General features: G+C 47.3%; 1 protein-coding gene across 1 annotated transcript in view; it reads right to left on the bottom strand.

Annotated features, from left to right (window-relative positions):
* The window catches only part of CUX2 (cut like homeobox 2), a 276351-nt gene that overhangs the window by 59028 nt on the left and 204768 nt on the right, over positions 1 to 12555 (bottom strand). The window lies entirely within an intron of this gene.

The raw sequence follows: 12555 nt of genomic DNA, 5'->3' as shown, positions 1-12555 counted from the left end.
AAGAAGGTTCCAAGTACAGAGTAGAAAGTGCGTTCAAGTCCCAGCTCCACTGCATCTGCTGTGTGATGCTGGGCAAGTCACTGCCCCCTCTGATCCTCAGTTTCCTCATCTGTAAAATGGGGTAAATATCAGAAACTACTTGCCAGGCCGGCTATGAGGGTTAAATGAAGCTGTAAATAAGTACTTAGCACAGGGTCTGGCACACACTAGGTCATTAACAGCTCTTACTATTATTACTGTTATTAACAGGCAATGTTGGAGATTCAAATATGACACGTCTTATGGGAAAGAGGGACACATCTGGGGCATATTTCTTGACACTGCTAATTAAAGAGAAATTGTTGACTCTCTAGTAAGATACCAGTTTCAACAAATGTTGAGTGACAGTTATGTCAAACAGATCCTAGCATACCAAAGGTGCTCAATAAGTGCTACCTGACTGATGAACACACCGATGACTGGATGACCAGTGGTGAGGAGCTTCTTTCATGTACTTGTTCTCTTGCTTATGGGCATTGTTTTTGTCCTGCCAGTGAGACTCCATAAGGTGTATTTCTGGGGCTTAGCATCATCTCCTCCCTCTGTTCCTGGCTATGCATTCTGAGCTCTGGCCTCGCAGCTAACCTGGTGCTGGCTCCTGGTGGACAGTCCCCTAGGGATAGTCCTGGGGCTCCCTGGCATACTGCTGGGCTGAGCTCCTGACACCCGCAGGCCAGCATCCCTATCTCCTTGAGGACACACCAGGCTGGGCATCCCCCTTTGGACTGGAATGGAGCTTTATTCTCCCTGACACTGACATACCTCTCTCTCTGGTGCCAACTTCCTAACTGATGAATCTGCCAGAGTGCCGATTTGTCAATGCCCTCTTTCAGAGCTGGGCTTTTCCTACGAATCCCAGTGATGCCATCTGGGGGAGTGTCTGTTACTGAATTCCTCCCCTCCGAGTGAGCTTCTCTCATAGTTCAGTTGGTAAAGAATCCATCTGCAATGCAGGAGACCCCAGTTCGATTCCTGGGTTGGGAAGATCCGCTGGAGAAGGGATAGGCTACCCACTCCAGTATTCTGGCCTGGAGAACTCCACGGACTGTACAGTCCACGGGGTTGCAAAGAGTTGGGCAGGACAGAGCAACTTTCACTCACAAGTGAGCTCTGTGAGCGTGTGGTCTGGTGCACAGAAGGGCTCCACATAATTAGTTGAGTTAACAAATCCAAGTGGGTGGCAGAGACTCTCGGTGCTGTCTGTGACATGGAGAAATGTCAGGGGCCAATTCTGAGACAGTCTGCTCAGAGGTGACCGACCGAGGCACAGGTCCTGGAGCCAGGATGCCTGGGTTCACACCCCAGCTCCACCACTTATTATCTGCCCTTGATCAAGCGGATCACTTCAATTCCTGTGCTTCTACTTCCCTATCTGTAAAATGGGGATAATAAGAGGACAGCCTCCCTCAAAGTTCTGCTAGAAGATCAAGTGGATTAGCACAATGTAAAGGTGGGTGCAAAATTTCTGGCATGCATTAAGCCCCACAGGCATGTCTCCTCTTGGTATGATCAACCCCTTCCTTCTTGTCTCTTATGGGCATAGGTTCTGCCCAGTGCCGCATGATCACCTTCACCTGTGTTCATCTTTCCTTAGGTGTGAGAATAAGGCTCGCCTCCTCACACAGTGGTATATACTCTGGGAAGAATTTGAAAACCACAGTGGTTTCTCTACAGCTTCCAGTATGCCATGAGCCTCACGTGGGTACCATGCACTGGAAATGTGGCGAGTCCAAATCCAGATGTATTGTGAGTACAAAATATGCATTGGATTTTGGACATAGTTCAAAAAAAGAGACTGTACGATCGCTGTCAGCTATCCTTATGTTGACTGCATGCTGAAGTGATAAATTTAGGGACATGCTGGGTTAAACAAAATATATTATTAAGATTCATTTCACCTGTTTCCTTTTACTTTTTAAAATGTAGGTTTTAGAAAATGTAAAAGTACATCCGTGGATCATATTATATTTCTATTGGACAGCACAGCTTGAAGGTTTTACAAGGTCCACCGAGAGTTTGTTATTTAAGAGAGGTGGAGAGAAATGTATGGTGGATGTTGAGCAAGTGATTTTAAAAAGGTCAGTTACAAAAGCTCTTTAAGCTCTCCTGTTATTCTCAGAACAGTCTCTGATCGCTTACCTTCCAGAGTGAATGACAATCTCTCATTCATTCAACAAGCATTTCCTGAGCACCCACTATGTGCCATGCACTGTGAACTGAGAGCTCAGTGATGAATAGTGCAGCCTGCAGCCCCACCCTCATGGGACTAACGGTTCAGCGGGAAGATCAACATCAAAGCAGATTCCCCAGATAATTCATTAATTACATGTGCTAAACACTTCAAAGGAAAAGCACAGGGGTCTTGAGAGTGTGTAAGTGTGGTGAGACTGACCCAGTTTGATGGGTGGAAGGAACATCAGGAATTCTCTCTCCATTAGGGGAAGCTGGTGATGGACAGAACAAATGTTCTAGAATCTAGGCAAAGGGAAGGTTTTCATTCTTGCTAAGATGTACAAGGCACAGTACATCTTGGGAGACACAGCTATGACAAAAAGGAACACAGGAGGAGGTGATACAAATGCTGGGGTCTCCAGAGTAAAAAGAGGAGGGATACCCCTGATGCTCAAATAAAAATCATCATCATCATAATATGATATTCGGAGTTTACCAGGTACCATGTGCGCATGCTCACTCAGTCGTGTCTGACTCTTTGCAACCCCAGGGACTGTAGCCTGCCAGGCTCCTCTGTCCATGGGGATTCTCCAGGCAAGAATACTGGAGTGGGTTGCCATGTCCTTCTCTACAGAATCTTCCCACCCAGGGATCTAACCTGCATCCCCTGCACTGGCAGGAGGATTCTTTACCACTGAACCACCTGGCAAGCCCACCATGTACCACATGCTCTTACTATTCATAATCATCTCTCTCCATGGACACACTAATCACTGGAGGTAGCTTCTGTCATTATCCCCATTGTACAGATGAGGAAACCAAGGCTCAGTATCTTTCCCAAGATCACCCAGTAAGTAAATGGCAGAGTGAGATTCACACTAGGTCTGGTGGCTGAAATTACTATTCTGAATCCAGAGGTGGGCCCCTTTCTCTTGGACAGAGAAACCACCCCAGCCAGTGGAGACAGTCACTTGGGCCCCATTTGGATGCTGATGCCCTGAGATGCCACCTATGGCTGTATCAGTTCAGGGACTGCTGTGCTGCTGACCTGGGGTCCAAGAAAAGCCCTGAGAAACAAAAGCAACTCATCTCCAGAACGCTAGATGGAGAAACATCAAACATCAGTCAGCAGAAAGTCTGAATGCTTCATTTCATGGTTGTCTGTGCTAAGCATGTATAGTAACTGGAGCTTGGGGAAAGGCATAACAATGCTCTACTGAGGGACTTTGCTGGTGGTCCAGTGGCTAAGACTCCACTCACATTTTAGTAATGTGCTGGCAAAGCAAGCCCTAAGACTTCACATTCCCAAGGTAGGAGGCCTGGGTTTGATCCCTGGACAGGGAACTAGGTCCCACGTACTGCAACTAAAGTTCTCGTGTGTTGCAACTAAAACCTGGTGCAACTAAATAAATAAATATTAAAAAAATAAGTTCTATTGACTTTCCTTGGACTGCAAGATCAAACCAGTCAATCCTAAAGGAAATCAATCCTGAATATTCATTAGAAGGACTGTTACTTTGATACAGTAGAATATTGATTATAATACATTAGAATACTGATACTTTGATACATTAGAAGCTCCAATACTTTGGCTACCTGATGCAAACAGCTGACTCATTAGAAAAGACCCTGATGCTGGGAAAGACTGAGGGCAAGAGGAGAAGGGGATGACAGAGGACGAGATAGTTGGATGGCATCATTAACTCAATGGACATAAGTTTGAGCAAACTCTGGGAGATAGAGAAGGACAGGGAAGCCTGGTATGCTGCAGTCCATGGGGTAGCAAAGAGATGAACTTGACTGAGCAACTGAACAACAAAATTGACTTCTAAAAAGGAATTCAGGGCAGAAGTAGAGGCAAGTGCCAGAAGATTCTGTTATTATTTCCCGGTCCATGCCCCATAGCACCAAGATCCCCTGGAAGGGGCATGGCAACCCACTTCAGTATTCTTGCCTGGAGAATCCCATGCATGGAGCCTGGTGGATATGGCCCACAGGGTTGCAAAGAATCGGACACGATTAAGCAACGTACCATGCAAACCCATAGCATCCTCTACTGTCCATTCATGGTGCTTATCAGTTGTGTACTGATTATCTACGCAGCTGTCTCCTTATAATGTCAGCCTGCCCCACAAAAGCTATCCTGTTCAACATAGTAAGCACTAGCCCATGTGGTCAGTTAGCCCTTGAAATGTGACTATTCAAACTCAGATAGGCTGTATGTGTAAAATACGGGATTTCTAGGTTTTAGAATGAAAAACAAAGAATGTAAAATATCTCAGTAATTTTTATATTGATTTCATGTTGAAATGATAATATTGTGGATGTGCGTGTGCACTCAGTTGCTCAGTCGTGTCCAATTTTTTTGCAACCCTATGGACTGTAGCCTGCCAGGCTCTTCTGTCCATGGGATTATCCCGGTAAGGAATACTGGAGTGCGTTGTCATTTCCTACTCTAGGGGATCCTCCCGATCTCCGGCATTATCAGGCAGATTCTTCACCACTGGGTCACCGAAGAAGCCCAATATTGTGGACTTTTTGTTTTTGTTCAGTCGCTAAGTTGTGTCCAACTCTTTGTGACCCCGTGGACTGCAGCTTGGCAGGCTTCCCTGCCTTTCATTGTCTCCCAGTGTTTGCTTAAATTCACATCCATTGAGTTGATGATGCTATCTACCCATCTCATCTTCTGTTGTCCCCTTATCTTTTTGCCTTCAGTCTTTCTCAGCATCAGGATCTTTTCCAAAGAGTGGGCTCTCTGGTTCAGGTGGACAAAGTATTGGAGCTTCAGCATTAATCCTTCCAATGAATATTCAGGACTAATTTCCTTTAGGATTGACTGGTTTGATCTCCCTGCAGTTCAAGGGACTCTCAAGAGTCTTCAACACCACAGTTTAAAAGCATCAATTCTTCAGTGCTCAGCCTTCTTTATGATCCAACCTTCACATCCATACATGACTACTGGAAAAACCATAGCTTGGACTATATGGACCTTTGTTGGCAAAGTGATGTCTCTGCTTTTTAATATGCTGTCCTGGTTTGTCATAGTTTTCCTTCCAAGGAGCAAGCAATACTGTGGACATGTTGGGTCAAATAGAATATACTATTAAAGTCGAACTCACCTATTTCTTTTTACTTTTCAAAATGTAGCTACAAGAAAAATTTAAATTACTTACGTGGCTTGCATTCTACTTTTTACTGGACAGCGTTGTTTTAGATTAAAGGTTAGAAAACCTATGACCCTTGGGCCAAATGTGACCCTTCATCTGTTTAAATAAAGTTTTATTGGAACACAGCTACAATCACTATGAACAACTGTAGCTACAGACACCAAAACGGTCACCATTTAGCTGCTCTACTGCTACAGTGGAGTTGCATAATTGTGACAGAGACTCTAGCTGCAACACTGAAAATATTTGCTCTCTGGCCCTTAATAGAAAATATTTGCTATACTTGTTTTAGAGGTTCACCTAATGGCTGGACAATACGCTCAAAAGCAGAGATCACAAACCATCCTGGAATGGCACTAACTTTGAGTTAGTTTAAATTTAGGGCCTCCCATAGTAAATATGACTCTTGAAGACAACAATCATTTGGAAGTTCTGCCTCATCCAGTCTAGTTTTAGAGTTATGACCCTAACTGTTTCTAGAAGGCCAGGTCTGATGGTATCAGAGGCTGATCAGGTGCTGAGCCCAATGTCATGAAGAATCTCTTGGTTTCAGTTTGTTCATTTATCAAGTAGGAAGAATAATCTCCATTTGGCTAAGAGGCTGTTGGGGGAGGAATGGGCTAACACATGGCAAAGAGTACCATGGAAAATGGAAAAAGAGCTTTCTAATAAAGCAAATAATTATTTTTCCAACCATAAAAGATATCTTTTCCAAGAGCTGCAACTCTAATGCATCTCACCCACATGCCGAGAACAGGTGAGCTCAGCATAAATAAAAGGCCACGTGTTTCTGCCTCATGGCTAGGTCCCATCGTGCAGAAGGGCAGGAGGAAAGGGCCCAGAAGGACAGATCTGGCTTGTGACAGGCAGATCTCTGCAGGCCATCTGGGGGAGGAAGAGGAGGAGGAGGAGGTGGCGGCCAGCTACCGACACCAAGAAGGTCACCATCAGAAATAGCTCAGCGTCTTCTGATGAAGCAGGCAGCATTCACACCACCCGATGAAATAGAAGGGGTGAAAATGCGTTTGGTCCCGAGTCTGGAAGTAACAGGTGTAGAACTGATTAAGCCAGTGAAGCAAAAGCCTGTTCTAGCTGCCGAGCACTTGTCTGTCAGGTGGCTAAAAAATGGCAAGTTTGGGGACCCCCGAGGCTGTGCTTTCATGAGCCGTCTGAGATGGCAGTGACATCTACTGGCTACTGAGAACGGCTCCATGCCGAGCTGGTCACAATGAACAGTCAGAGTTTCCAGAAACTGAACCCTTATTCTGTGTCCAGTGCCTTCTCTTTGGAATCTTTGCAGACAGCCCTGAGATGTGAGCACAGTTACCGCTCCCACTCTACAGAGGAAGAAATTGAGGTTCGGGGCAGCCAAGTCACTTGGCCAAGGTGGAAAGAACTAGTTATTGATGGGGCTGATATCCACGCCCAGCATCCTTTCATTCCAGGGCCCAGAACTGCAACTAGAAACCACTGTTTCTCAAAGGGTGTTGCATAGCGCCCTGGGTGTGAAAACAGGGACATGTGACCAAGCCTCGACCCACCCGCTTTCTCTGTGGACTGTGCAAATCCACTAGCACACTGGATACTCTGACAAGAGCTGCAGGAGAAAGCGTTCCTCAGCTTGGCTTAGCCCAGTCCTTTCCCAAACACATTTGGTCTCGGAACATTTGCATCAGAGAATAAACCTAGAAACCAGGGTTCCGTTAAACACACTGTGATAACAGCTGCCCTCTACCCCTGGGTCCTGGGCTCTGGGGACGGTGGGCCGTGGCGGTTCTGAGAGACAGGAGGAATCTGATGGTGCAGGAATTCTGGAGGAAGCTGACGAGTGACGGGCAGTCGAGAGGTGAGTATTCAGAGGGTCTCAGAGTCAGTGCCTTTGAGGAGGAGGCAGAGGAAGATCTGAGGAGGAAAGGCGCCAGCCCAGAGTGGGGGAGAGGTGGGCGGGAGCATGTCCTTTAACACCCTCGGAGGCCTGGTTCTCCTTCTGGGGAGTGAGGATCTGGGGGCACATGGCGAGCAAAGAAGAGCAAGAATAATGAGGGGAAGGGACTTCACTGGTGGTCCAATGGTAAAGAATCTGCCTTGCAATGCAGCAGACATGGGTTTGATCCCTGGTCAGGGAAGTAAGATCCCACATGCTGTGGAGCAACTAACCCTGTGCACTCCAACTACTGAGCCCCAAACCGCAATGAGAGAGTCTGTGAACGACAATGATAAAAGACACTGTGTGCCGCACCGAAGATCAAAGATCTGGCATGTTGCAACCAAGACTCAACGCAGCCACATAAATAAATAAATAAAAATAGATAAAAAAGGAAGACTGAGGGGAGACAAGGAGGAAGTGGGCATAGAGAGTGAGGATATGCAAAGAGTGAGGGGCACAGAGAGCAAGGGGAGCAGAGAGCTGGGGGTTCACAGACACTGAGGGGAGCAGACAGGAGGAGGGTTCACGGAGGGTAACGGAGGCGCAGACATGGAAGCAGATGGAAGGAGGGCTCAGAGTGAAAGGAGGAGGGGTGTGGAGCACAGTGCAGGGAGCACAGAGAAAGATGGAGGAGGGACTGTGGGCCGTGCAGAGGAGCAGGAGGAAACCTTGGCTACCACGATGCTGCGGCGGGACTGGCTCAGATGTGCAAGAGGGGAAGGGGCTCGTGCTGAGTGCTCACGGGCCGCTGCAGGGTCTGGGGGAGGTGATGGTCCAGGCCCAGGGTGGGGCTGGAGATGGGGGAGAAAAGAACTGACTGAAGAGACGATTAGGAGGTAAAATCCTGATCCAGGACACAGTGGGGGCTGAAGGTAGGGAGGCGCGTGGGGATGTGCTTAGCTAAGAGTGAGGAGCAGACTCAGGGAGGCACACCGCGAGAGCAGTCTGCAACCAGGTGAAGATCTTCTTGGGTGTTGAAGACTGTAAAGATTCCAGCCCAGGATGAGAACAAGGCACACATCTTACCCTATGTGATAAATCCCTTTTATTCACAATAAAATTCTGATGTCCTACAACTTGTAAAGGCGATTATCAATTACCTTGTTCAGCTGATAGGAGAATTATTATCATCAACAGTAACAATGACTACTGAGTATCTGACACAGAGTAACTCATTTAATCCTCACAACCCAGGTCGATGGGGGTGTTACGGCCCATTTAACAGATGAAGATATCAAGGTACAGAAGGGCAAAGACCACACCGTGTGGGAGCTGGGATGCAGACCCAGCTCAGGGAGATGCCAAAGCCCATGCTTCCAACCCCCACTGGGGACTGAATCTCCCAGATGAGGGCCTGGAATATCAGAGAGCTGGAGGAGCTAGCTAGGCTTGCAGGTGGGCAGTGGACAGAGAGGTTAGTGCCTGGGGGCTTTCAGCAGGACCTGACTCCTCTGCCTCACAGACTGAGTTTGCTGGGGGCCTTGTTCCCAGGCGGGCACTAACTCTCACTCTCCCATACATCATTGATGTGGCTGAGCAAATGAAAATTATGATTTAATGTTGGGGCTTAAATAAGAAATAAGAGTTTGGTTCTTATTTTTGGTAGCTGTTGTTGAGCTGGGCTCTCTCAGCTCCTGGCTGGACAGGGCAGAAGGCAGGGATCCTCTCTGGCCTTTTGAGATCTCAGGGGCATTCCCAGGGCAGGGGCAGGGAGGGTCCCAGAGAGGCCCCATCCTAGCGGAGGCTCAGGAGCTGGCAGAAGCCACTTCTAGAGCCTGATGGGATGGAATAAAATTAACACATTTGGCCACCTGTCACTGTTTCAAATACTCAGGTATAAATCACAAGTACATTTTGAATCGTCAGATGTAAGACACTAATTCAAATTCAAGCTTGAGCTCTGAAATCCCCTCTTCCAGGGCTGTAGGTCCAGCTTCCAGGGCCTCCCCAAAAGCCTCAGCCTGCAACAGCAATGGACACAGGCAGGAGTTCAGTAGCTACAACAGCAGGTGGCACTTGCTGAGCACCCACTATGCACATGGCCCAGAGGCGCCATCTTACCCCCTCTCCCTAAGACCCTCAAACACAGAGTGTTTTATGCAATTAACTCACTCAATCCACACAAAACTGCCAAGAGGTGGGAGGACTGAACTGCGCACCCCAAATGGGACTGTATTTGGAGATAAGGCCTTGAAAGGGGTAACTGAGGTTAAATGAAGTCATGTTGGTGGGGCCCGAATACGACAGGACTGGCGTCCTTGTAGGAAGAGACACAAGGGACGCAGGAGAGGATCACGGTAAGCAGGCAGCCATCTGCAAACCAAGCAGAGAATCTCAGCAGAAGCCAACCCTGTCAGCACCTGGATCTTGGACTGCCCTGCTTCCAGAGCTGTGAGAAAATAAAATTCTGTGATTTAAACTACCTGGTCTGTGGCACTCTGCTGTGGTAGCCAGAGCTGCCCATCTAGCTCCAGAAGCTCTGCCATCCCATGGCTGGGTGTGTCAGTTCTTTAGGTCATAGTCCCATCAGGGGAGAGGGGATCTGTCTGTTCACACAGCCTTGCACACAGGAGGTGTTCAATAAATGTCTGCTGAAGAACGACTGTCACTGTCTATGTGTCATCCTTAGGGGTGATCCTCAGGCTGGAGAGGAACTGGTAACAGCGAGGGACTCTCTTTAGAGATGTCTGGAGAAGTAACAGGCATCCTGATTGGGGCTTGTATTCTAGTTAAGGCAGAGTTGATGCTTCGTCCAGACCTCCTCTGAACGCCAGGCATGCACCCATCGTCAGCATCCGATGACACGCCCATGCTCAGGCTAACTTCTCATCTGGATGTTGCTCTCTTTTCCTAACCAGATCGTGAGCATCTAGACGGCTAGGACTGGGTTTTGGGGGGCATTTTTCTTTTTAACAATTTCAATATTTAATCAAGGATTATTTGACTTAGTTTCATACGCAGTTATTAAAAGAAGAGAAATAGAAACAATAGAGAAAAGTAATAGGACATATATCACCAAATTGGGCCAACTTTTTTGGCATTTAAAAAAGTGAAATAAAATAATGCATGTAAAGTGTTAACACAGTGCCTGACACATAACTGATGTCCAATAAATTCATTTTCTCAGTAGGTATTTATTGAGCATCTTTGAGGGATGGCGGCTGTTCTAGGCACTGGTCATTCAGCACCTAAGTCAGACCTACCCAAACCTGTACCCTTGCAGAGCTGATACTCTGAAGGCTGAGGCAAGCAACAGAAGAAACCATGATTCAGAAGGTGAGAAAGTAAGAATCTGATCAAGTGCAAGGGAAGAAAACAAAGCTGGGAGGGGACAGGAGTCTGGGGTAGGGATGTGTGTCCTGCCTAGTAGGGCCAGGGAAGGCCTTGGGGGAAGAGGACAGTTGAGCAGACTTGTAGAAGAGGAGGGAGAGTGTCATTCAAGGGAAGAGTATTCTAGGCGACAGAATAGCAGGTGCAAAGGCCCTGGGGCAGGAGCATGTTTGGCTTGTTTGAGTAACAGCAAAGAGGCCAGTGCAGAGGGAGGAGGTAGGGGAAGAAGAGAAGAAGTCAGGGATCAAAGGGTAGAGGGCAGAGCTTTGGAGGTCACTGTGAGAACTAGGACTTTTTCCCTGGAAAGGAATGAGGAGCCACAGGAGGGTTTACAGCAGGTGAGGGACGTGGTCTACAAATGTGTCAATAGGATCCCCCGGGCTATTGTGTGCACAATGGACTAAGCGGGGCTGGGGCGGGAGCAGGGTGACCAGGGAGGTGGCTACTTTAACAGTCCAGGCGAGAAGGATGGCATTTCTGAGAGGGTGGAGTCAGTGGAGGTGGGGGGAAGTCCTGGGGTTCAGGATCCATCCTTAAGGTCCAGGATCTGTTTCTCAAAATGGAGTGTAGATACGGGGGGATAGTGAGAGGAATAGGGGAGATGAGGACATTTCATGGTCTGGGGTGTCAACAACTGGATGATCTTCAACAGCTGATGCTGTGACTTTCTCCTCCCTCAGAGGCAAATCAGGAGTGGGCACTAAATCCACAGACAGAGTGAAAAAATGAATGAGATAAGGAAGGAGTTAAAGAGGCTCTCGGAGCTAATCCTTCTGAACTACAAACTTAAATAAAAACCCGTGCCTAGAAAGATGATGAAGAATGACACCCTGCAAGTAGCCCAGATTATGCTGCAACCTTGATGGCTCTGTGGAGATCTCATGCCAGCTCTCTGATGGAGTCACGCATAGAGTGAGGGCACACAGGCCCAGGATCTGTCTGAGAGGTCCCAGCATCTCAGGGAAGCCGACAGCAGTGTGGGAAACAGGCAATGCTGGAAATGGCAGTGGGCAGGCCTGGGTTCTGGTTTCAGCTGGGGCCTTGGGTCCTTGTTCACCTTTGGGCGAGTCATGCCCCCTTTCTGAGCCTCAGCTTCCCCACCTGTAAAGTGAAGGTGCTGGGTTTACAGTCCCTTACTCAAACTCACCTAAGCAGAAAGACAGACAGACACTCTCCTTTCTGTACATTGGTCTCCCTGCGCTGGGATTTTAATCAAAAGCAGTGGAAAGCCTTGGAAACCCACCCAGGCTTGGACCGAGGCATGAGGCATGAGACAGGAAAGAGAAACACCGTGCAATTTTATTTTAATATTTGTAATTATTCCCAGGCTAAAAATAAGGCACAGAGCAAAGTGTTTTCAAATGTCGGCATTAATGAACACTTTTTATCCAACATAATATGGGCCCCCAAATGCATTTATGTCAGGCTCCGAGATCTCACGAGCAGTGCCCCTCGCCGGGCTGGCTTTCATGGCTTGGAAGCGGTGCAAAAATGAAATGTCCCACAAGTGCAGGCTGGCAGGCCTGCTATTAGCAACAGTATAATCATCAATTACGTCCAATCACAAACTACTGATTTTATAATTATCAAATGAAGTTCTAACTTCTCACCTCTGCTCAGCGGCAACTAATATAATCTCTCAGTTCAAAAAAAGGAAGCTTTTTTTTTTTCCTTTCCCTGTTCCTCTCATGCTCTTTCTATCTCTTCTGGGGAAAAGAATTTCCAGGCCTCCACATAAGACTGCATTTAAATTGCTTGTCACTCAAAACAAAGGCGAACCACTCATTTGTAATTCACCAGCCACCTGAACAGACTGCCTGTTTTCCTTTAAGCATCCATGCACTGAAGCACAAAGATCATTTTTCTATTGTTAAAATTGTATAAGCCAGAGCTTTTTTTAGCAGCGAATACACAATTTCA

This window comes from Capricornis sumatraensis, chromosome 17 (assembly GCF_032405125.1).
Source record: "Capricornis sumatraensis isolate serow.1 chromosome 17, serow.2, whole genome shotgun sequence".
NCBI classification, from domain to species: domain Eukaryota; kingdom Metazoa; phylum Chordata; class Mammalia; order Artiodactyla; family Bovidae; genus Capricornis; species Capricornis sumatraensis.
The sequence above is the reverse complement of the archived record's forward strand: the minus strand, read 5'-3'. Positions and strand labels throughout refer to the sequence as shown.